General features: G+C 44.7%; 1 protein-coding gene across 4 annotated transcripts in view; it reads right to left on the bottom strand.

Moving 5' to 3' along the window:
- TBC1D24 (TBC1 domain family member 24) overlaps window positions 1–7124 on the bottom strand; it is a 28633-nt gene extending 21509 nt beyond the window's left edge. The window contains exon 1 of one of the 4 annotated variants that reach the window (XM_081839805.1): window positions 6948–7124. The gene's annotated coding sequence lies outside the window, so the exon portion shown is untranslated. Of the gene's footprint in view, window positions 1–6819; window positions 6909–6943 lie in introns of those variants that run through there. The other 3 variants (XM_081839803.1, XM_081839806.1, XM_081839804.1) reach the window with 3 other exon arrangements.
- Window positions 7125–24329: the final 17205 nt, after the last annotated feature.

Here is a 24329-nt window from a genome sequence, read left to right as displayed (position 1 = left end):
GTCCATCTAGCATATATATATATTTCATAGTTGTGTATATCAGATACTACAGAAAAAGAGCTTTTAACAGTTGTAAACTATCACCTCATCTGTCTCCTGAGAAATCTCTACGTGGGACAAGAAGCTACAGTTAGAACTGGATATGGAACAACTGATTGGATCAAAATTGGGAAAGGAGTACGACAAGGCTGTATATTGTCTCCCTGCTTATTTAACTTATATGCAGAATTCATCATGCAAAAGGCTGGACTGGATGAATCCCAAGCCGGAATTAAGATTGCCGGAAGAATATCAACAACCTCAGATATGCAGATGACACAACTTTGATGGCAGAAAGTGAGGAGGAATTAAAGAACCTATTAATGAGGGTGAAAGGAGAGCGCAAAATATGGTCTGAAGCTCAACATAAAAAAAACTAAGATCATGGCCACTGGTCCCATCGCCTCCTGGCAAATAGAAGGGGAAGAAATGGAGGCAGTGAGAGAAGAGTAGAGGTGTTTTGTTAGCTACTGAAAAATGTTCTCTTCTGTATTTTGAAAGGATAAACATCTAGGCATGTTCACCTGTAAAATTATGCTTAGATCTCATTTAAAACATGCATGCTGCCACCTTGCAAATTTTTTTCACAAATTGGGAATAAACAGTGGTGGTTTGCCTGCACCCTCACTGTCCAAAAATCAGTGTGAAAGAGAACTTGACCAAAAGACCAGGTGAATGTTTATTCATTAGATTCCCTTCTTCAGATTAAGTCACAGAAGTAGTTAGCTTTATGTACAAGAGATCTGAAAGCAATTTCCCTGGTAAGTTAAGGGCTTTGTTAGAATGTGCAGCATGACTATTGATCTGTCCAGTTGTATTCCATTTTGTTCCATGAGTTCATTTATAAATTGACAATAGTGCCCTGAATAAACTTCAAGAGATAAAACCTACGACTCCTTGTATCTTAGCAGCCCCTCAGTGCCATAAGATAAGGCCAAGCACTGGAAATGTGGAAGCTTACAACTATGACCTTGCTTGTGCTCCCTCCGCATATTCACAGTAATCCAAGCAGAGTATGCGTGGGCAATAATCACACACTAACATGCACTTGTGTAGTATAGTGACTAAGAGCACAAACCAGAAGTCCTGTTCAAATCTCAATCTATTCATGAACTCACTGAATGCAGGCAAACTACCACTGCTTATTTCCAGTTTGTGAAAATATTTATGTTTTCTTGGGTTGGTTCTCAAGCTCTGTGAAAGCATCCACAGATTAAGTGAATCTCTGCAATGAAATCTAGTTTGTACAGCAAACACAGAAGGGAGAAGAGTGTATGAGCCCAAGGCTTGTACTTGTAAGAAACCATTATTTTGGTTATATCTGAAGTGGGCAAAGACTTTGCATTTCAGCTCACCGCATTTCATGAACCAACAGAAACCCTTGACTTTGTGAAAGAAATTTAAGAAGCCACAATTGAGGACCATCAAGATGGATGCAACTCTACAATCTGTCTGACTTAATTCTGCATAGAAAGCTCCAAGCCTGTAAACAATGTGAATGAAATACATCCTGTGGTTTTTTTAAAAAAGGAGTAAACCAGAGTTACTTAGGTGAAGATCTATTTGTGTGGATGCAGGGTGGCTTCTATTCAGTTCAGAAGTAAAAAGTTAACTAGGTGTGATGGAGGAACACAGATGAAAATGCCACTCCAGGTAACTGGAGGTCACCAGGGGCAGGGGGCAGATTTACTCTTCATTCCAGTGCTGACCTTGTACAACCTTTTCTCCCATACAAGACAGTAGTTGTCATTCACTCATGAAGTAGGGATGGGGGCACAAATGAAATGTTGCAGAGGGAAAGTCCAGCTGTAGCCTTTTAGACCTTCAAATGGGACTGAATGCGGGGAGTCAACATTTTTCTGTGTGAAAAACATTGCAGAATCTCTGTGCGCCCCAGTCTCTGCAGTAGGCAAATTTATCTCTATGCATACAGCACTGCTTACAATGATGGGCACTTAGAAAAATAAGTCACTTCAATCAGATATACGGTTGAGGTGGAAAAAATACTTGGCTTCCTTACACCTGGCATTGGGTTCACCAGTGTCTGGAGTAGGTTGTAGAGTTGCATGAAAGATCGATCTGCTTCTTTCATAAACAGTTAATTTGAAGAAAAACCTCATTTACTGCTTGTAAACTGAGTTTCTCAGAGACTGCAACCGACCACCCACAAAAAATCTGCTTGGTAGACTGTTTTTCCTGTACCAGTAAGAACAAACAGGTCGAAAGACTAGGACAAGAGCCAAGAATTCAACAACAGCAAAAAGGAAAATATAGAGATGTGGAAAAGGATGCAAGAAATAAGTGCCTCTGATAACATAGAAACATTAGTCTAAATGTAAAGGTGCAATCTGTCTGAATTATTTCTTAAAATCCCCAAAAGAACAGAAATAAGAGGGGCTGTATGAAGGGGAAGACTACTGGGAGTTGGATGTTGGTAGTATGCTATTACTATTATTTTTGTGGGCTTCTGCACAAATGTTGTTAAGCAGTAAGACAATGCATGCAAAATGCCCCCAAAATAACACTACAGAATAATATATAGCAGGCCTGCTCACAGCAATGCCTACAAAAATATGTAGTTTTGTGCAAGCCTTAAAAAAGAAAACATGCTTGGCAGTTAGCATCAAGCATATTTTCCTCAATCTGATGAAATTATATGATCAAAGCAATTTGAAAACGGATGAGGAAATTCTGCTTAGTAACAAGGACATATTTATTGTCTTCTCTCATAACCAAAGCTATTACCACTCCTTGTCCCTCATGTCCTGAAAATGATTTTTTACAGGTTCCTTTTTGCCTCCCAGATTCCCTTCTAATTTTATCCTCTATTTCCCCATAAGAGTCCCAAACCAATTTCTTCTCCTCCCTGTTTCTCTCACTTAAGTTGCCAGCTGTGTACCCCCCCTTCCAGCCTAATATGTTTTAAAACAATTCTGTTTTCTTAGCTGTACCTCCAGCTTATAAAAATATACCGGTAAATGTTAAAAGTGGTCAGTTGCTGATAAGTCAACAGTCACCCACCATACTGGGCCAGCCCACATCCACAAGTTCAGGTATCACTTGGGGTTAGTAAACATTGCAACCTCCTTCTTGCTTCTGTGACTCTTAAAAAGAGATACAGTGGTACCTTGGGTTAAGAACTTAATTCGTTCTGGAGGTACGTTCTTAACTTGAAACTGTTCTTAACCTGAAGCACCACTTTAGCTAATGAGGCCGCTTGCTGCCGGAGCACGATTTCGGTTCTCATCCTGAAGCAAAGTTCTTAACCCGAGGTACTATTTCTGGGTTAGCGGAGTCTGTAACCTGAAGCATCTGTAACCTGAAGCGTCTGTAACCCAAGGTACCACTGTACTGTGATTAGGTCCTGCGTGTGCAGTAAAAAGAATGTCCAGTTTATTTAGGTTGTGCACAAACACACTGATTTTTACCATACCAAAAAAACAAAAACAAAAAACACCCTTTTAAAAAAATGATGATTTGGAGCTTACTATACATACATTGGGACGCGGGTGGTGCTGTGGGTAAAACCTCAGCGCCTAGGACTTGCCGATCGCATGGTCGGCGGTTTGAATCCCCGCGGCGGGGTGCGCTCCCGCCGTTCGGTCCCAGTGCCTGCCAACCTAGCAGTTCAAAAGCACCTCCGGGTGCAAGTAGATAAATAGGGACCGCTTACCAGCGGGAAGGTAAACGGCGTTCCGTGTGCTGCGCTGGCTCGCCAGATGCAGCTTCGTCACGCTGGCCACGTGACCCGGAAGTGTCTGCGGACAGCGCTGGCTCCCGGCCTATAGAGTGAGATGAGCGCACAACCCTAGAGTCTGGCAAGACTGGCCCGAACAGGCAGGGGTACCTTTACCTTTTATACATACATTATGTAATATGTAAGGCTGCCATGTAAGGCTACCCTTTACAAAATGGGCAGAAGCTAATTCAAGCATGTTCTCACTGAAATGAAATACAGTTTGCTTAGATATGTAAATGACTGTGTGGTGCAGGTTTTCAAAATCACAATCACAGTCATAGTCAGTTTTTTTTCTGGGGTTGTTTAGAAGGTGGGTTTCCCCCTTACTTTAGTTATCAGCATCAGTTCCAGGAGCCCAGCAGCGCCAACAATAAGGCTGCCAAGTGTTTCAGGATTCAAAACTTGTGATCTTATGAAATATGATGTAAGATCTTAAAAAAACCATCAATACATCTCTATTTGCTGTAAAAAAAACCCACAGGTTCCCAGTGTGGGAAAAGAAAACCAGATAAAACTATAGCACACATGTGGAAATAGAAGTTACTGTTACTGCAGTAACTGCTCGAAGAAAGGGAAGTGTGAATGCGGCTAAGATTGCTCAATTACCAATTAAATTCAGGGCTGGAAAAAATCCTTTCCCCACCCTACAGATATAGGCAGATTCAGAAGTCATGAGAAAAAATGGCCTAATTGATAACTCATGGTTGGAATCAGTCTAATTAATTGCAAATTCATGAATGTTTTGGAAAACATTTTCAGGGGAACATGCATTCTGAAGCGATACAGCAAACATCTTAAGTCATTTCAAAATCTTAGGCCTGAGAGATACAGGCTTTTTTAAATATAATCCACAGTGCAAAGAGTATTAGGGCAAGTTTTTTTGTTTATTTAACCTATAGGATATTGGCAATTTCAAGTTGAACAGTTTAGTGCATGAGATTCATGCATCACATGATTAAGAAAAACATAAACAGGCACTTAAACATGCCTTTAAACCTAGTTTATTGTGTTTATACAACAACCACTCTGTAACTACGAACAATTCAGGCTGCTTGCAGTATCAACATCCATTCTAGAGGTAGCAACTGCTTCACTTTAGGTCAGGCTTGCCCCTCCAGATGTTTTGGGACTACAACTCCCTTCATCCCTAGCTAACAGGACCAGTGGTCAGGGATGATGGGAACTGTAGTCCCCAAACATCTGGAGGGCCAAGTTTGGGGATGCCTGCTTTAGAGCCTCAGCATCTGATTCCAGTTACATATTTCCCAAACTAGCAACCCGCCCCCCACACCAGATAAATACCATTACACCCCTATTGTCACTAACCATATTTTACAGCCAGAGGGTGGGTAGAAATTTCAGCGCTCACTCTGGAAAACACACGGCTAGTCAAAAGAGAAGGTAGAGGATATAGCAAGGATGCCAATTATGTGGGTGGAGTTGTGTAAATAGATCCTCTATATAGTTATGTATTTGGGGAGTCCCACTGTATCAGTGGAGCTTATTTCCAGGAGGACACCCTTCCCCTCATGCTGTAGAACCTCTTTTTTGGATTTGCCTGAAAATTCAGTGTTTTAGATGTCCCATGTCAATCTTTAGGAATCAAGATTTTGTTTTTCCATCTGTAGGAATGCAAGCTGGGCCTCTAATTCAGCCCTCAATCGCCTATGGGTGGCATTCAGTTGAGTTTTACTCAGAACAGACCCACTGAAATTCAAGGCCTTAACTTAGTAATGTTTATTAATTTCAGTAGCACTTAGTTGAACATCACCCAATACTTGTACATAACTTTGTTTCAATGGCTTTTTAAAATTATCTCATCATTATCAGATTTCTACATACCCTGGCCTTCATGTAATGGGCTAGGATGCAACACGGGGTTGTAGCCCAACCTCAAGCAGGTGCCCCAGTTAAACCACTTTTCTTGTACCTTTGGATTTCATTTCATTTTTAAAAGAGAAGGCAAAGGGGCGCAGCAGAAATGTGGAGGTTAAGGAGAAAGGAGGTTAGTATAGATGAAAACAACAGAAAACAGGGCATTACAACATCAGGAAGAGCTTTCTAACAGTAAGAGCTGTTCAACAGCGAAACAAACTCCTATGAGAGGTGATGGACTCTCCTTCCTTGGAGGTTTTTAAGCAGAGCTTGGATGGCCATGTACTTGAGATTCCAGCATTGCAAGGGGTTGGACAAGATGATCCCCAGAGTCACTTCCAATTCAAGGATAACAATACCAGTCTTATCCAGTGCTGCAAGTTGGGGCTAAGATGGTGGGTCTGGAGTGTGAAAGGGATGAATACTTCTGCTTTAAGGGTCTTTCTTCCACACAATTACAAGCGACCCAATGTCTAGAAGAAAAGCTGCTGGGATTCACATCATTTGGGGAGCTTTTCCATATTTTTAAAAATATCACTTGCCCTTAATAACCCACCTTATTCCTCCACGGAGTTCAAAGCAACACACACTGTTCTCTCTCCACACCCCTTTTATCCTAACAACCACCCCGTGCAGCAGGTTAAGGCTGAGAATCTGTCACTGACCCCAATGTCACCTAGTATGCTATGGGGCTGAGTGGGGTCAATCAGACCAGGAACTCCCGAATTCTACCTTGACACCGTATTCACTGCACGCCACACACATAGACCCCAAAATGTAGACGCACAGCGGGCTCCTTGGCGGTGGCACTCTGTTCATGCTCAAGGACACTGCCCCCTTTTGTGTAAACTCTCCCACACACTCCACAAATCCATCATCTCTGGAAACTGGGAAGAGGATGAAAAACAGAAGAGGACTTCGGCTGAAATGAAACCCTGCAAGTGAGGAGACACCCCGCTCAGCCCGCCCTTCCAGGGTATTCCTGTATTTCTCCCACAGTAGCTGCTCTCCACAAAAATACCTCGCCCCCCCCCCAACGCTAAAACGGCCGTCTCCACCTTGCCTTTGCTCCCAGCCCCCTCTCCCGGCAAGAGGTGTGGGTCGGAGGCGCCCCCCGCAGGCTGAGTGCGCCCTCGCGCCCTCCCTCCGCGTCCGGCCCCTCTTACCTCTGGCCCCACTTCAGGTACCAGCGCGTAAGACCCAGCCCGCGCAGGCGCAGTTTTATACCATTCTATTTCGCTCTCCTTCCTCTCGCTCGCTCGCCCCCCCCCCCGCGTTTTCTCTACTCACCAACCTCACAGTTCATCCATGTACACACCTCCTCCGCGAGCCCTTGCAGAGCAGATTATAAATAGCAGCTCGAGGCGCATGCGTAGTAAGGTCGTCTCGGAGCTTACGGCCGCGCACGAGACTTTTCGGCGCAGAAGGAGGAACCTTGGCGCGTGCTCCCGTGGCGTGCGTGCGTGCACGCTCCGCTCCTACATAGCGCGCTCGCAGGCTGTGGCGTTATTCTGTCTGTATTTTCCTTTTCCCCGCCTTTTCCTTTTCCTCGTGCACGGCGACGGCCAGGGGGGGGGCGTGGCTTATACATTTTTAAGGAGCTCTATAGCTCACAGCTGTTGCTCTGAGGGCGCGGTGAAGGCCGTTGAAAATATCCTTGCAGAGTTAGCTGTGTTTAGTCTGTTGTTTTTATCTCCTCAGATGTATCTTAGGTGCATCTTCTTTAGTTCTTATGTCTCCTTATAGGGCCTGTACCTAAAAGGCAATGTATCTTAATTTTTTTAAAAAAACCACTTGATTATACATGTTGACATGTGAAAAACAACTACCGGTATATATAATTGCAAAAAAAGATATGTGAAAGCATCTATCTTGAAATTTATGATTCCAAAACACCACAAGTAACAATGAAGCCCATATTTCTAAACATGTAATTGGTTGCTCATTACATGGCCTTCTATAATATGCAAAGGTAAACATCATTTTGTCAATCCAATCTGAAACAGGTGGCGTGCTATATCCCACACATACCCATTTAGCCACCAGTGAAATTTGCCACTACTTCCATATCATGTAAAATTATGTTTTAGCCCAAAAGTAATATTTTAGGCTCTAGTGACAGTAATCACTCATATTCCTCATTCTTAAATTTAAATATGACAGTATCATAACCAGCTGGAATGGCCGCAGAGGAGCCAAAATGGCAGTTGGTCTGTTGCTGAATGTCTTCCCCCTCAGACACAACCAGGTGGAAATGGCTGCAAGTCAACCCTCAATCCCAAATTGTGACCATTACACAAATTAATCCATTCCCTGGTTTTTCCCTCCCATCCCTCTGTAGTTTATCCCATTGCCCATCTTAGACTGTGGGCAGTCAGGGGGATTTGCCCGCCAAGAACTACGTCAGTTGGCCGGGCTTCACCCTGCATGGGCGGACAGGCAGCACAGCACAGCACAGTGCAGTCCCACTTGGCTCTAGTGGGGGGGGGGCGCTCCAACAGTGTTGCCAGTTTGCCTGCCCCCGGGCACTGGCAACCCATGCTACACCACTGATGCTGTGCTGAGAATGTTTCATTCCTGCTGCATTCCAGAGTACTTTCCAGTGACTGTGGATAGTTGTACAATATTTTAAACACTAAGCTAGTTGAAAGCTTGCAAAAATGGCTTCTCATTTGAATGTGGTATACATAACAACATTCACAATGCAATCCTAAGAATGGGCTGGGAGCCTATCTACACAATCCATTTAAAGCAGCACCATACCACTTTAAATAGTCATGGTTTCCCCCAAAGAATCCTGGGAGCTGTAGCTTGTTCAGGGTGCTGAGAGTTGTAAGGAGGCACTCATTCCCTTTACAGAACTAGAATTAACAGAGTGGTTTTACAATCAGTCCTGCTTGCGGGGGACTCCTGAAACCATATCTCTGGGTGGGGTTTCCCAACAACTCTCAGCACTCAGAACCAACTACAGTTCCCAGGATTCTTTAGTAGAGACCATGGCTGTTTAAAGTCCATATGATACTGCTTTAAATGTGTAGTGCAGGTTGTTGTTGTTTAGTCGTTTAGTTATGTCCAACTCTTCATGACCCCATGGACCAGAGCACGCTAGGCACTCCTGTCTTCCACTGCCTCCCGCAGTTTGTAGTGCAGGTAGCAGGACTTATTTCCAGGTGAGGATTGTAGCCTCAGTGATTTGAGGTCAGACAAACACTGAGAATGTGAGACCCCTTGTGGAGATAAGAAGGAACTACTTACTAGTGTCTGGAGAAGGATGGCATACATATCTTAATAGTGTTTAAAATAGCATTAGCCTATAAGGAGAAAACAAAACTGATCCACCTGCCACAATGAAGTGGTTATTAAAATGATGGGGATGTTCAAAGTTAATTACAGATCCAAGTTAACAACCTGCTGCAACGAAGTGGACTTTGAAGGTTTTTAAGCACCTAGGGCCAATTTACCCCTCCTAGAGTCTGTCTCTTCTTTAAGGAATGGAAGTTCTTAAATAAGATCTTAAAGAGGCAGGGACCTTGTTTGGATTCTAGCACACCTTCTCCTTTCTGACATTTTCTTGTAAGCACATGCCTTCTCTGGGAAGTTGACATGGGTATGTGGAAATAGGGTAGCTGTTCATTGCTATTGTTTCTTGCTATGGAAAGCCTGAAAAGTTCAGCAGGGGTAACATCAGTGATGCATCAGAAAAGACCAGAGATTGGTGCACACTGAACAGGGGAAGGACAGAATTTTAAACAAAGCGTGTTCACACTCTTGTCTCAGTGACGTCTACGCTGGCTTGGTCATGCCCACAGAATGGAAGATAGCAGGATCCTTAAGGACATGCTCTATGGGGAGCTGGCTTCCGGCACCAGGCCCATTGGCAGACCAACTCTGTGTTCATGCAAATGTGACATGAAGCCTGGCAACGTCAACTCTGCTGTGTGGAAACTCCTTCCAGACAACTGCAGTGCTGGAGACAGACAGTCAGGTCTTATATCCATAGCAGGGACCAGGGGAGGAATGATCGCTGGAAGGAACACAGAGGGAAGAAACGCCATGGTGCATCTGCAGCAGCAAAACCAGATGCCTTCATCTGCCCAAGCTGCAACAAAACATGTCTCTCCCGTATTGAGCTCTACAGCCACCATAGTCACTGCTTCACCCTCAAAGACACACTTCACAATACAGTGGTACCTTGGGTTACAGATGCTTCTGGTTACAGATGCTTCAGGGTACAGACTCCACTAACCCAGAAATAGTACCTCGGATTAAGGTGGTGGTGCGGCGGCAGCTGGAGGCCCCAATACCTAAAGTGGTACCTCAGGTGAAGAACAGTTTCAGGTTAAGAACAGACCTCCAGAATGAATTAAGTTCTTAACCCGAGGTACCACTGTACACTTCACAATATCAAGCGGAAGATTATTATCTTCATCATTCCAGCCAGGCAAAAACATTTGGGGCAGTGAGGGGTGTGACCCAAGGAGAACTGAGCAGGGCTGGACAGCTTGGCCTAGGCAGTCACATCTGGGCCCTGGCCCTCAGCTTCCACACCAAGACATTACAGGCACAATCACTATAGGAAATTGCCTTATACCAAGTTAGACCACTGGCCATCAAGCTTAGCATTTGCTATGTTGCTATGCAACAACAGCTCTATAGCGTTTCAGATTTTCGCAGCATGGCCTGGAGATGCTGGGGACTGAAACCGAAAACTTTTGTGCCTAAAGCAGACCACTGAGCTACAGCTCATCATCATCACCATCTAGACTTTTAGTTACAGGCTGGAATGAAAAAGGATTTCCAAATGCTAGTGCGTCCTGTGGATTGAATACAGTAATAAATTCCTCCTCCATCCTTGCTGCTGCCCAACGTCTTCTCCTCTCTTCTCCTTGACCCACCCCCTCCAGCTCTCGCTATACAATTGCTGAGAGGGGTGGGGCATAGCCCACACTCCATTGTTGCTCTTGGCCAGCCTTTAACAAGGCTCCTTCCAGAAAGTGTGGTATGAATAATTGCCCAATTAACCGAAGGGACTTCCAGATGTGTGCGCTGCTTTCATACTGATGCAGACTTCCAATCCATGTGCCTGATGTCCCAGAAAGCCTTGGAGATGGGCAAGGTGGGGGGGGGAGGAGAGAGGGAGAGCAGGCCTTGGTAGGGCCAGCAGGGCTGCAGACGTACAGAGTGCCCCCCCTTCCCTTTAGAGGGGAAATGGCTTGTTTAATGACCCAAAGGAGAATGGATTTTCGCCCGCTCTGCCAGCTGAAGGCGAAGTGTGCCAAAAAAGCGAAGCGAGCCGAGAGGAAAGTCAATCCTGTGTTTTGATTTTTATCAGGTGTATGAACAGCGACCTCTCCTAAATCAAGGTTCTTTTTCCCCGGTGCACATATTCCACAGTTTGCTCCGAGTAAGAAGTCCCTTGAGATCTGGAAAGCAAACCTGCGCTCTTAATGGATTGAGGTCATGGCAGAATTTGAGTTCTGCCCACCTGACCATAGGGGCTTAATGTTCCACTTTTCTCAGTTGGCAGGTGGCTGAAAGTCCCTGCCTTGCGCAGAGAATGTGGTACAACACACTTCCATGAATTGAGATATTTCGACTGGACTTCTCAAATATTTGTTATCCTGCCAACTCTTTCTGTGTGGGTGTAAATGCCTGTACTGAACTGTGTTCAAGTGGGTTGTATTTCTCTGGCCCACAGACCACAATCCTTCCTCTTCAGACACGCAAAGGCTTAGCTTACGTCCACACCTGCAAACCGCCATGGGGTTGTGTCCTGATCAGCAATTTCTTTCACAATCTGTTGTTCAAGGCAGGGCAAGGGTGACTAAGGAGGGGTGGCGAAATTTGTCAATTTCAGTTTCTCATTTTTCCAGTCTTTAACTCAGTTCTCCACATTTCCCCATTCTTTTGCAGTATATATTTTTTAAGTTCCCAAGAAAATTCACCAGCAATTTTTAGTTAATTTCTCCTCCTATAAATATTCTATACAAGTTTTTAAATGCAATTTAGTCTAATATACACATTTTTGCAAAGCAATTTCCCCAATATAATCCATTTTTTTAATTATTTGTGCAAATATATGCCTTTATATGCACACTTTAATATATGCATTTTGTACACATGATTTGGTTGGAGAAGTGTACATTTTACAGGGTGGCTGTGTTTTGGTTGTTTCCAAAAGTGTGAATTAGGTAGGCTTGCCTTTAATGATGAGTGGAATCAAATTTCTCCCCCATCCCTATTGCCAAGTGACCTGCCCTAGAGAGGACAACTCCTGAGGGCCCTCTATATAAAGGGATGTCTTGGCCAAATCTGGTTTGAAGATAAAGAACCCTAAGAAGGGAAAGCAGGAAGGGCCTTGAAGATGCACATCACAGCATCTGGAGAGCAAACTGAGCCTTCATATGGGTTAAGGTAAAGATAAAGGGACCCCTGACAGTTAAGTCCAGTCGTGAATGACTCTGGGGTTGCGGTGCTCATTTCTCTTTACAGGCCGAGGGAGCTGGTGTTTGTCTGCTCTGGGTCATATGGCCAGCATGACTAAGCTGCTTCTGGCGCAACGGAACATAGACACCAGAGCAGTGCATGGAAACGCCATTTACCTTCCTGCTGGAGCGCTACCTATTTATCTATTTGCACTGGCATGCTTTCAAACTTCTAGGTTGGCAGGAACTGGGACTGAGCAACGGGAGCTCACCCCATAGCAGGGATTTGAACCATCAACCTTTTGATCGGCAAGCCCAAGAGGCTCAGTGGTTTAGACCACAGCGCCACCCACGTTCCAGACATATGGGTTACCTTGCCACAAATAGTCCCTATTTTATTGAGATATATTTCTATTTAAGTTATATTAATGCCTTGTAAATTTTCATTCATTCATACAAATTAGCATATGCAAATAATATGCAAATCTGTGCCCCATTTGTCCTCTCTTTATTCTTTTTTGGGTGGCGTGTAAGTGGCCATTCCAGCGCTGGGTTTTCCGTGTCTCTATAAGAAGCCTTGCATCAGGATGCATGGTCCAGCGAACACACTGGCTTTGTAATTTCCCCCCATTTACCAAGGGATCTTGTTTGCTAGCAGAAGCTGCCAGCTGCTTTGCTGTCCTAGTATCTACCATGGCTGTGTTGGTTTGAGGCTGACGGGAGTCCAAAACATCTGAAGGGCAACAGGTTGGCAAAGGCTGCTCTAGAACAAAGCTATGTCACAACACAGCTTAGCTTTGCAAGGGGCTGGGTGACATACCCACTAGCATTTTAAAGCAGCCAACAGTGGGAATGCCATTTCCTCACTTCCCAGAAAATCCCTTGTGAAATATACTCGGAGTCTAGAGTGGATTTCATGTTCTTTATTCAGTTCATAGTGGTGAGGAGGAATGAATGTTTCCCCAAAATATCTGCTTTATAGACATTATTTACACAATGGGCCCCATGTGATTGGCTAATTCCGGGATTCTCCTGTAGGCCAATCAGGGTGTGGATTCACTTCCACTTAGAGCTGGATTGGGTGGCTCCTGCGGACCAATCATACTGCTGCATCATTCTAGGACCAGTCAGACTGCTGCATTCTGAATCCTATTGTTCTAGGACCAATCAGACTGCTGCATTCTGAATCCTATTGTTCTAGGACCAATCAGACTGCTGCATTCTGAATCCTATTGTTCTAGGACCAATCAGACTGCTGCATTTTGGATCCTATTCAACTCAGTACATAACACCTTGCGGGGGGGCGGGGGGAGCTATGTTGTGCTCCAGCATTATTCTGGGACATTCTGAGGCTTTAAATACAGCAGTTGGCAGCATGAAGGAGTTGGGAGAAGCATGGGTGAATTTTGCACACCTTGTGCCCCACCCTCCAAAGTTAGTATTCATTTTGCTACAGTCCTGTTTTAATTTGACTAAACTCATACAATTAATAAAGGCATAGTGTACTCCTATAAATGTCTATGCATAACAAAGCCCCCTTGAGTTCAATGGGCTTTGCTCCCAGATAAATATGCATTAGGCTTCAGTGTAAGATTTCTTAATCAGGCAACACACTTCTTTTAAAAAGCTTAAAATAAATAAATACAACGTTAAATCGTAAATAATAATGTTTCAGAGCTCCCCAGTCAGCAGGTTGCTACTACATGCCAAAGACACCACCAAAGCAATATGTAATCAGAGCTTGAGCTATCAGAACATTTCAGCCATTGGGGAATGATATTTTTCAGATAGGTATGAAATGGGTACAGCTAGGAGTAGCTGATTTTTCCCTTTAAAAAATAAAATTCCAGGTTTTCCCATATCCCTTGGCCTGTGAACAGGAAATTCCTTTTTATCCACGGAGGAGTTTTCAAGCCTTGGGAAAGCCATTTTTAATGCTAATCTTTGCTAATTTCTAGTCCTTGGCTATGAATTTGCCAATATACACATTTTCCTTCAATGCACAGACATTTCTCGTGTATGCCAAGCCAAGCTGCTTCGTTGGAAGTTTACAGAGATCTGCTTTCCTATTCCCTTGCAAAGCCCAAAGGAAGCAGACCCTTACAGAGATTTTCACAGGAAATAAATCTTTCCCTTCAGACAGGATAGGTGAACCTCTAAGAAGAGCAACTCACCCCTTGAGCACAAGACCAAAGCCATAGTAAAACCCCAAAGATGGGCAAGATGGACCATTTCTTTCCAGGGCGTGTTGGCACCTAGCTACATGGGATATTGCTTATGGACAATGAAAGCCCAACCAGGGAATCCGACTGGGGGATATTGCTGTGGCATACTGGAGGAGCAGGGCCAGGAGGCTAACTTTGACACCTGAGAACACAAAAAAGCAGAAACAAAACAACTACTTATTTCATTTTAAATGGAACTTCCTGCTGAGTGTAAAGCATAGACCCTCATTTTTAATGGGAAACGGGAGAGAAGGCTTCTCCCAAAGTGTTAGAATGCCACAAGTAATTTAACTATAGAACAAAATAAGATGTGTTATTTTATATGATACAGAATCCTATGTCCAGCTATGTGCACTGCTACACTTGCGAATAGCCTTAAGAGGCCTGACGTGCAAGTCTCTTCGGGGTTACATAAACACCTCCAGTTACAACATCTGGGAAGGGTAGACATCAGGTTGTTTGGTGGCGCAACAATTTTAGATAAAATTATAGCTCCAAACGGGGGATTGTTATAAGAATTTTAAGGTCTCAAATGTAGAATAAATATTCATAAATGCACACATAACTAAATATATAAACCATGTGTCTGAAACAGTACAGGAGAGCAATACTGAAGCCATTTTGACTCTCCCAATGACTTCAAATATTCCTCTGCAGTAACGGGAAGCCTTCCCATTGTCTTTTCCCTTACAAATCCCGTCTTAAGGGTGCATTTGTGTATGAATAGGGTGAGCCTTCAACCTGGATTCAGGAACTAAAATATTAACCATCACAAAATAATGGCCAGGTTGCCCAGGTAATGCAACCAGCGACCATTATCAGGTATCCTGCCAGACAGGATTTCTGCTGTAGACTGCCTCCTATGATGTATGTATGATGATTTTGGGTTGGTCTTTGGCTAAGGGGGTTGGGCAACGTCAAAAGTCTTCAAAGGTTCCTGCACACTTTTGTTCAGGGTTCTCCCACCTTGGCGTCTCCATTACCAAGGTGATGGAGTAGGCAACAGCTGCCGCTCTGAACCAGACTGAGTGCTCCTCATAAGGCTTGATTTCCAGGCCCTTTATCATCTTGGTTGTCCTCCTTTGCACACCTTCCAGCTTGTCAATATCCTTCTTGATATCCAAGTCCTAAGCTGTTTAGGACCATGCAAGCACTTCAAAGCAGCTATGTCACTGAGTATGTTGCTTTGGGCTCCACTGTTGTATCGCTGCCAGATTTAATGATGGCCTATGGTTACAGATCAGAAGGTCAGCGGTTCGAATCCCTGCAACGGGGTGAGCTCCCGTTGCTCGGTCCCTGCTCCTGCCAACCTAGCAGTTCGAAAGCATGTCAAAGTGCAAGTAGATAAATAGGTACCGCTCCAGCAGGAAGGTAAACGGCGTTTCTGTGCACTGCTCTGGTTCGCCAGAAGTGGCTCAGTCATGCTGGCCACATGATCCAGAAGCTGTACATCAGCTCCCTCGGCCAATAAAGCAAGATGAGCGCCGCAACCCCAGAGTTGGTCACGACTGGACCTAATGGTCAGGGGTCCCTTTACCTTTACCTTTTATGGTTACAGAAAAGAATGAAGGAATGATGTCTACCCATGGCATTCTGCTGCAATATGAAGCAGCACCCGCAATTAGTTTTTGCAGAAGTGTGAAGCAAATGAGGGCACTGTGAGCGCTCTGACCTGGAGGCTTTGGGCTCCTCCCGTGTGATTACACCTGTGCACGCAAGTGAATTGCCACTTTGTGCCAAAACTCACTTCTCCTCTGCATGCTCTTGTTTTCATTAACATGCATTCTTGGGTTCAAAACCCTTCTTGCTTTCAGCTGAGTAAACATTTTCCATTGCACATAAAATTCACCTTAACGCTAATAAGCCTTCACCCCCTCCCTGCTGCCACCTCTGTGCTTTTGGCGGGACGAAAAAAAAAGTGGCCTTATTACCTGGCTTATGATCGGCATGGGACTGCAATTTATGGGGTATGTTTGGGAAAGTGCCATGGCAAACCCCCCACATTTATAACCTACTTAAATACCTGCAGGGTATTTGGAGGGAGACGGAGAAAAAGGTTTCAGGGAGGAAAGCAGTTCTTATAAGATATTGCAGCTGCTTCTGACTCCATCTTGGTTCATAGAGAATGGGGCAGAGGTACCGAAGGGTTGTCCGGTGCTGAAGCTGATTAGTGTCCAAATGGGAAACTGCCAGGAATTGGAAAACTGACTGGATAAATGATCTATCCCTTCCCAGCCAAAGTAAAATAAAATAAAATAAATGAATTTTCAGGAGGGCTGAAAAATATGCAAACTGACCTGGAACATGTGGATATTGGGAAAAATGAGAAACAAAAAAATTGAACAGTTTTGTCCATCCCTAGCAATGAATGGATCTTTATAGTTCTTTGATACTTCGGACTCTAATTGTGCAGAAATGTCCTTTGGTTTTCCCAGCACAGGTGCTATGAAATATATTACTGCACTGAGAGGATGGGAGAAGGAAACCTGTTCCAGCACCGGCACCAACTACAGGGGGGCCTGGCACAACATCATGACGTCATGTTACATCACGGTTGCCATTGGGTGCCCTTAATCTGGGGCCCAAGACAGCGCTCCTGTGTTCCAGGGTGGCGGGGAAGATAAGTATTTCTGGTCCCATCAGGTGATGACAATGAAGGCGAGACTTTCTGAATGGGAGGGTGTTAGACTTCACATTTCCCTTGTGGACAAATTTTGTCAATTAACACACATTTTTGCAAGCAGTTTCTTTCTTTCTTTTATTTTTTGAGGGGAAAACACTCTGGCTAGTTTATTTATTTCACTTCATAAAATTTATACATCAGTTCATTTTGGGGGGAAAAGCAGCACCTCAAAGTGGTTTACAAGAAGATAAACCAAGAGAAAAATCGCAACAGTGCTTTAAAGCACAAACACACACACACAAAAACATTAAAACCACTCAACTTCCTCAACATCTGAGTCGACTACTCTGAGAAAGTATGTTTTCATCAGGTGCCAAAAAGAGAACAATGAAGAAGGTGCCTCTTGGTTTCATTGGGCAGGGAGTTCCAAAGTGTACTGAAGGAGAAAAAGGAGAGGAAAACACTCCCAGGGGCCCATATTTACATGTATTTGTTTGTTTCTTTATTAAATTTGTGTACTGCCCTTCAACTGCAAGCAGTTTCTTATGCTAGGAAGCATTTTTTTGGTTATTTTCACCAATATACAATTTAAATGTATCGGATGGATATGGCCAAAGACACCTAGATCTTTTTCACATGTACTGCTGCCAAGCCAGAATTCTCCCATCCTTTTCTTATGTCATTGAATTTCTCTCACCTCAGTGCGGGATAAGCGATGGAGCATATGTCGGTTAACTTCTTAATCAGGAGTCGGCAGATACTAGCCTGGTTTACCAGCCAGTCATTATTTGTGCTTGCCACCAGACTGTTCCCCTTTATCCTCTGGCATGGGAGACAGACAGAATCTTATCTCATTTATACAGGGGTGTAGAAAGGAACAGCATGAGTCTCTCCTGCTGCTTGGAAGGAACTACTGTATTGCAGCTTCTGACCTGCTTGGAAACTGCAGTAGAAATTAGACTTCTGGGCTAGTAATCCGCACGGTACCAATTGTTCCGCTTGCCAGAGAACTGGGGGCACTCCTGGCTGCTAGCAAACCAGTGGGTGGATCTGTGTAAACTTATTCTGAATGGATAGACCTTAACAGAGGGACTGGATTTCAGTGAAACCCATAGAGCACACCACTTGTACCACGAAGGACTTCATATATCTCTGGATTCTCTCACTTTAGCTTCTTCTTTTTTATTAAAAAAAATACCCCTCCTCTCTTGCATCATTGAATATTTGAGAAGCAGTAATGCATATTGGTGTGAACAACAGAGTTGGCAGTGCTAAGCCACTGTACTTTTTTGCATGATGCTGGGTTTATTATTATTATTATTATTATTATTATTATTATTATTATTATTATTATACCATGCTATACCTGCAGGTCTCAGGGCAGTTACAACATAAAATCACAATATAAAATCTTTACTATACTCGGTTCCCATTGCGAGCACCAGAGTGGGAGCAGGGAAATCAGCATTTTTGTCTATTTATTGAATCTTTGTTGTAATACCCACCAGGAACTGAGTTAGTAGATCATGAAGTCATAAGAACAGCCTGGCTGCAGGCCCATCTAGTCCGACCTCCTGCTTTCCCAGTGGCCAACCAGATGCCTATGGGAAGCCCACAAGCACCACCTGAGTGCAATAACACTCTACGTTGTTTGTCTGCAGTGGCCGAGGAAGGAAGCAATGGGCTAAGAGTGGAGGACTGGAAGGAGCAGGGCACCACCCAATTGCTTGCTTCGACAATTTGGAAATATCATCAGCTACATGTTCGCTTACAGTGAATGTCTCTGTCCTTGGGGAGTTGGGGTGGATATAGAATCTTTGGCTTATGTGCTTCTTGCCTGTAATTTCTATATGATGACTGAATCCAATCGCTGACTCCTGTTGTCTCAAAATTTCCAGGTGGGACTTCCAAATGGTATCTGGCCTAGCTTTTGGCAGATTCAAACATTACATTTCGATACCATTTTCCATTGTTCCAGGTTGGAGACGCTGTCCTTTCAAAAGCTTTTTTTTCCTCAGTAAACAGCAGAGAGCGCCCTTTCTCTTCCTAAAGCCTAATGCTGTATAGGAATATCAGAAGTAGCTGTAAATTGGTGTGTGTTGCGTTAAGTCAGACTATGAGGAAAACCGTTGGAATGAATGGACATGACTAATTTAGGCCTATTAATTCCAACATGTCTAGTCAAAGTAGAACTTAGAAGGATAATAGCCTGAGTTTTAAGATGCACCCTCTTAAAGAGAGGGCAAACTTCCCCATTGCAGCTTACTGGTACTGCAGAAGCGAGTTAGGGTTGCCAAAGGACCAAAATGAACATGGGGCAGAGTCCTTATAGGCTGCCTGCTGTGCAGAAAGGAACAGGCAAAGCTTTTCATAACACAGGGGTATAGGTTATCACTTGTTTAGGTCCTCAGAGTCATGGCCAGTTGGAAAGTTGCCATCCTTAACTTATATGCAAATACCTGGCTTGACCTCTTGCTCTTGGCTACCAGGTTCATCACATGAAGCCATTCCATACCTTTCTTAATGCTTATTTCCCTGATCAGTAGGATGTAAAAAAGGGGAAAAAAACCATGATCATGTATGCTTTGAGTTGCCAACTCCACTCCCCACCCATCCCAGCAGGGCTCTTGTGCCACTACCATCTGCACAACAAAAGAAGCAATCTTTTCTCCCTGCAACTGAATGAAAAGATGTTCCTCACTCAACTTTGTGTCATGACTCCAGAGTCTGGCTTTGGGGTCAGAGGCTGTGGAGCCAGACCAGGCCTCAGGCCCTGCAAATTGAGAGACCGAGCTTGAGGCTGATGGACAGGAGCACAGAGAAGAATGTCCCGTACCACTGTGGCCTGTAGGGCCAGAGTCTTAACCCTCATGGCACCTTCCCTTGAATCTCAGGAACCAAATGCCTCACTGGTCGAATGGTTCAGGGACCACACCAGATGAGAGGCTATGGAACAAAGTAGCGGTACCTATGTACAGACCAGAGGGCTGGCCCTTTATGAAAAGGAGGTTATCCACAAGGGGGGTGGAGCCTCGGAGAGGCAGTCGGAAGAAAGAGGGCAGAGGCTTAAAAGGGCTCAGTCTGCTCTGAACTTTTGTTGAAGCAAGTTGCTCCCCTGGAGCTATCCGTGGTCCTGACCCGCCTTGCTTCAAGGGGTCCAGCAGCAGATCAGATCCTAACACTTTGCTGAATTTTTATATTTATTTTACTTAGGGTGGGATGGGATAGAGGAAAACTTGAGAAGCTGTTGGGCCAAAAGTCTTTCAGAATGGTATAAATCTTTAGAAAGAGTAATAGAATAATAGAATTGGAAGGGATTGGAAGGGAGGCCAAAGTTCATGGAGTCCAATACCCGGCAACACAGAAATCTTAGCTAAAGAATCCCTGACAGGTGACCATCCAATCTTTGTTTAAAAACCTCCAGTGAAGGAGAGTCTGTCATCTTCCCATGCAGTCTGTTCCACTGTCAAACAGCTCTTACCACCATAAAGTTCTTCCTAATGTTTAGTTGGAATCTCCTTTTCTGCAATTTGAATCCATTGGTTCGCTCCAACTTCTCTGTGATAGCTCCATCTTGCTCTGGTTCACTATGTAAGTCCACAGGCCAAGGGAGCAGCCTGTCTATCCTTGTCAGATCATGCAAGCAAGGGGAAGGGTAGGGGGCTCTCGAGTCCTATAATCTAACCTGGTGCAGTGACAGAATTGCAGGCTTGTACCTGGCCCAATCAAGTTTCCATCTTTTTATTCAGTTCTTGTTGTTTGTGGCTCTAACAGCAGCTCAATCTGCAGGCATTGCAACAGGGTCACCAATGCGGTGCCCACAGAGACTTTCCCTGGTGTCAACAAGGTCCCTTCCATCCATCCACCCCAACTGAAATTAGGCTTGGAAGAAGGACTGCACTGTAACCAGTAGAATAAGTTGTTGTTTGTGTGTTGCACCCACAACAATTTCTCTTGCATGCAAATGGGCCCTGAAAGGTTGGTGACGTCTGCATTAGTAGTTCAGGTGCTCTACCACTGACCAGTGGCCCTTTGCAGGGCCTTTTCACTACTGGCCCCAACTTGGTGGAACGCTCTGTCACAAGATACTAGGACCCTGTGGGACTTGACATCTTTCCACAGGGCCTGCAAGAAAGAGCTGTTCCGCCTGGCCTTTGGTCTGGACTCAGTCTGACCCTTATGTTTCCCTTCCCTTATGGTTTTGACTTTTAAAATGAGGCTGCATTTTAAATTGCATTTTAACCTGTATTTAATTTCCCCCCCTTATTATGTTTTTACTGAAATTTTATTGATGTTAGCTGCCCTGAGCCCGGCTCTGGCTGGGGAAGGCGGGGTATAAATAAAATTTATTGTTATTATTTGCCTAAACCACTGAGTGTGTTTCCCCTGCCCTGGTGGTTTCTCAGCTTTTTTTCAGGGCTGTGCTCTTGCATGAGAACATTGTGCCCCAAAACATGCATTTTGGGGTGCCACCATTCTCTCATGTGAAAAAATAGGATGTCCCGGTTTTCCCAGGACAGTTGCAGGGTATGCACACACACACACACACGAGCATCACCATTCATGGGCATGCATACCTACAACCCGAAATGGTCTAGCCCAGACATAGGTTTTACCTTAATGAGAACTAAACCCATGTCTGGCCCACTCTTGCTATGCTCTCGCTCCCCTCTGGCAACCTGACCTCATCCAGAGAAGAAGGTCATAAAGACCATGAGCAGATCCTTTGCTCAGACCTTTTAAAAGGCTGCAGCCGGGCCTGGCTTTACTGCACAGAGAAAGCAACACCTTGTCCCTGGCTAACTGCCACAGTCTTTGGAGGCCAGGGCAGGTCGAAACAGAATTTAATTATCATTGGGGTTTTTTGAATGGCAGCTCCAAGAGGGCTCTGAGCAGATCAGTGCCTAGGAAGGGAATGGCTAGAAGGAGAGGGGGGGGGGAATGAATTGTTGTATTGTCCTCTTTCTAACGGCCCTGCCAGGGCATGCCCACCCAGGCTCCTGCCCCTGCTTGCTCCTCTTCTTGGGACACAGTTGGCAGAAAGGGGATTTTCCAAGTCGTTCCAACCAAGCGTAACAGTTCCCAGGGATCCTTGGGAGGTAAGATAAAGCAAGTAATTGTGCACCAGGAAGACAGAACTCTGGGTTCGAGGCAGTGAGTAAAAGTATGCCCAGGCTGGGAGGCAGGGAGGGTGCTGTTTATTAAAGAGGAAGAAAAGGAAAGGAATGTACAGGTCTGCAACAAGCAGTCTATAGCAGGGTTTTTCTAACACACCGAAGGCTATGGGTTGCATCCAATGCTAGTTCTGATCAGAGTAGATCCATTGAAACTGATGGACAAGATATTTCAGTGAGTCTACTCTGAGTAAATGCTAGTTGATGAGGTGTTTATTTGCCAGTGGAAGCCCTCCACAAATATTTCTGCTTGCACAATGGGGTTTCACCCCGCCAAATTGGCTCAGGGTGTGTGTCAGGAAAACCCCCAGAACAGCATTCTGGGGGGGGGGGGAAGGAACGGGGGGGGGCATTGTTCTGTCTGGCAAACAGCAACGCTTGTGCAGACAGAATGATTGGAAGAGTATGAAGTTGAATTCTACCCAAAATCTTTATTTACCTCTATGAATTTACTGGTAACTGGGAATTACAATCCGGCTGGCCACTGACAGAGACAGAAAACTGGGTTAGATGGTCTTCTGATCCAATATGACAATTCTGATGTTCATAACAATATGGCAGCCAATGGTCAGGGTTGAGTCCACAGCAAATCATCCAATAGTTTCTCAGTTGAAGGTTTGTGCTTTTGCTCTTAGGTTCCTACAACGTCACATGTTGTACAGCGAAAGAGAACATCTTTAGCAATAAAAAGAATAAAGCAAACAGTAACATTAAGAGACACTAATTAAAAAAATAGCAAAACCTTTGTCCATGGTAAGAGCCATTTCTGATCAGATAAAAAGGCACTCTGCATGTGCTCAGAGGACCTGGTGGCAGGATTTTTGAAAACAAAGGCAGCCATAGGCCAAGGCTACTTTTATTCCTGCTTACACTTCCCTAGAGCAGAGGCAGATGGATTGCTTTGTAATTATCTGCATATGGTGCACCAAAAGGGCTCTGAAGTTATTAAAAAACACACACCTGGGTGCCTTTATGATGTGCAGAGTGGCTTTTCATTGCCGCTGCCGAAATAACTCTGACCTTCACATACTAAGGACTAGTGGAAAAGATTCAGAGGGCAAGAGACAGAAACCAGACCACCTGCAGTGTTTTTCAGACATGAAGGCACTGGTCCTATGCTATGCAGGATTGGATCGCACTGCAGGCCTCTGAATGGCACCCACAGAGAATTCCCAACAGCACCTTGCGGCCACTGGCTGCATGTTTTTGCTTTTGCAAAGCATAGAAGGGCACACTGTGCCCTCAGCCCCATGTCTTGACTGATCCCGCCGCCGAGTTCCTGCAGAACTTCTATCTTGATTTCTTTCTGATGCGATCTGCTTTTCATTTGGAAGGGATTAAACTGTATCTCACTCTCTGCTCTCTTGATCAACTTTAGCCAATCGGTGGGTGGGTGGGGGTGGGGGTGGGGTGAATTGCCAGATTCAATCAGACATGTTTGTCCAAGACCTTTCGGAAACTCACTGGATCCGGCCCAAATTTTCATTTCTTACATGCATTCCTTGTCGTCTGATATTTATAGTTTACTTAAAATAAACGAGTCCTGATGTTCCCCTCTTCCGTTTCCCAAGGGGATATGACAGTGGGGCTTTGCTCGACGTCTGGGGCTGCCATCTTCTTCTTTCTCCCCACAAACGCTTTGATTTCCACCCCAACCCCCCCTTCCGCGTTCTGTAAACATTTTTGACGGAACCCTACATTGTCCAGATGCAGCTGAGCTTTGAAGGACTGCTCTAATTTCCAAGGAGGATGTTTTACATTTTTACCCATTCTACCAATAAAGATGCAAAGGCAAGATTACGACAGATGGAAAAAAACGATAGCTCTGCTGCCGCCCGGCTGCTCAACAAGGGACCGCGTCCTAATTTTTTTTTTTGCAGATTTCCGCAATCATCAGCTGGGGAACAAGCTGAGTGAGTTGCCAAGGCTCTAGTCTTGGGTCAGAATGTGGCCCTCCAAGCCTCTCTACCAGGCCCTTGGAAATATTCCCCAGCCACACCCCCTCTCTGCAGGCCACGCCCCTCAATGAGCCTGCTTTGCACCCTCCTGGAGTGTTCTTCCCTTATAGAGATAATAGCCAAATTCATGGAAAAGAAGGCTGTCAATGCCTACCAGCCATTATGGCTATGCTCAGCCTTTGCAGTAATGTTCCTTAATGCTAGTTGCTGGAAACTGCAGGAGGGGAGAGTGCACCTGTGTTCGAGTCCTGCCTGCGGGCTTCTGACAGCC

The sequence above is a fragment of the Podarcis erhardii genome, assembly GCF_964252035.2.
Source record: "Podarcis erhardii genome assembly, chromosome: 14".
NCBI classification, from domain to species: domain Eukaryota; kingdom Metazoa; phylum Chordata; class Lepidosauria; order Squamata; family Lacertidae; genus Podarcis; species Podarcis erhardii.
The sequence above is the reverse complement of the archived record's forward strand: the minus strand, read 5'-3'. Positions and strand labels throughout refer to the sequence as shown.